This window comes from Aedes albopictus, chromosome 3, assembly GCF_035046485.1.
Source record: "Aedes albopictus strain Foshan chromosome 3, AalbF5, whole genome shotgun sequence".
Lineage (NCBI taxonomy): Eukaryota > Metazoa > Arthropoda > Insecta > Diptera > Culicidae > Aedes > Aedes albopictus.
The window spans coordinates 74,395,550-74,397,671 of record NC_085138.1 but is presented as its reverse complement, the minus strand read 5'-3'; positions in this window follow the sequence as shown (position 1 = coordinate 74,397,671).

The following is a 2,122-nucleotide window of genomic DNA, read 5'->3' as shown; positions in this document are numbered from 1 at the left end:
GAGTTCCATCAGTAGTTTCCTCCGGGAATTCCTCTAGGAGTTCCTTCCGGTAGTTCCACCAGAAGTTCCCTCCAGGAGTTCCTCCAAGAGTTCCGTCCGGGATTTCGTCAAGTATTTCTCTGTGGGAGTATTTCGTAGAATTTCCTGAGGAACTCCCGGAAAAAAATCCCGGGAGCTTTAAGTACTATTCCCGGAGGAACTCCTGGAAGAATTCCCGGAGCAAATCCTGCAGGAATTTCCGGAGTAAATCCTTGTAGAGTTCACGGAGCATATCATAGAAGAATCTTCGGAGCAACATTCTGGAATTATTCCCGGAGGAATTCCTGGAGGATTCCCGGGTGCTCCTAAAAGAATTTTCAGGAAGAATTTCCCGAGGAATCCCGTCCGGGAGTTCCTTCAGGAGTACCCTCCGGGAGTTCCTTCAGGAATACCCTCCGGGAGTTTCACCAGTAGTTTCCTCCGGGAGTTCCTCTAGAAGTTCCCTCCGGTAGTTCATCTAGGAGTGCCCTCCGGTGTTTCCACCAGAAGTTCCCTCCAGGAGTTCCTCCACAGAAGCCGTCCTGGATTTTCTCTAGAAGATCTCTCCGGGAGTATTTCGTAGATTTTCCGGAGGAACTCCTTTAGAAAAAATTCCCGGAGGAGCTCCTGGAAGAATTCCCGGTGGAACTCCTGAAAAACTTCCGGAAAAAACTCACGGAAGAATTCTCGAAGGAACTCCTAATACAATTCCTGGAGGAACTTCTGGAAGAATTCCTGGGGGAACTCCTGGAGGAATTCCTGGTGGACCTCCTGGAAAAAATCCCGAAGGAATTCCTGGAAGAGTTCCCAGAGGAAATCTTGGAGGCAACTTGTAGCATGGTCGCTTTTGTGTAAATATTATTTTAAGAGTTATTCAATAAATTATATAGAATGTATATAAAATGTACATAAATTGTATATTAAATTAAATATTTTTCATGTTCTTCAATGTTAATTTATTATCCGTGTTAATTTATTTTTCAATTCAATTCATTGTTTTCATTGTCAAATGTACTATATTCCAAAGTTCACTATAAATGTTTGCGATATTCAATGTCACCATTCGGAATGACATGCACCGTTAAACCCGCATACAACTTGCATGCAAGTCGCCTTCACAAGTTCAATACATACAAATAATATCCCTGCGGCTCTATCCACTACACCACGAAACCCGAACAATCTCGAGGTTCAATGTTCAAGCCCGAACTCTCTCGATAAAAATGGATCGGGTATTTAAAAATAGATGGAGCGATACAGATCATTCAGATGGGTATGAAAGTGAAAGAGATAGCAATTTATTCGGTTCTCATTCGTGGTTGATGAGAATTGTCGTTTGAAAAGATCGTAAAATTACTTCGGTAATTTTACGTATTTCCGGCCACGAAGTCTTGGGATCCGACCTTATCTGAGGACCTACAGAACTTCTACTCGTCGATTTTGACCTGGACCGTGGAAGAGGCGAGAGTGCGTGTTCTAAGTTTAGTGTCGCGGTGTGTTTAATTTGTTAGCCAGTTCAATAACCTAAGCCAAAAGGTTACGTGCGGTCAAGTAGATTGTGTGTGCGTGTTAGTGAATAGAAAAAGCCGTTCGACGGCTTTTTATTCAGGATTTGATCCACGGCCGAAAGCTCGGCACACCGCACCTTTTTCGCCAAACGCGCTCTCGACCCCACGTCGCAGCGTCAAAAGTCCCGGTTTGAGGGGAAAGCCGGAAGGGAACAACCGTTCCGACAGAGCGGCCGAAACCACGTTTTTTCCTTCGGCGTTTATGTGGTAGTCACCATACCGACCAAGCCACCGACGACCCCCCATCGTCAGCCCCGCCATCGACGAACTTTTTCGGTGATCGGAACATCACCCACCGGAGGCGGCCGAGATCCCACGTTTTTCCACGTCGGCCATGTGGTAGTCACCTTACCGACGAAGCCATCGACGACCCCCATCGTCATCGACGTCTAGAAGCAACTGCGCCGGTGATCCGGTCCGTTTAGCGACCGGCAGCGACAAAGGCGCATTTTCCAGACCGCCGCGCGTCGCACGCATTTGGTGCCATCGTCGCAATACCACCAGCGAGGATGCGCTAAGAATAGCATTCTGCTTTG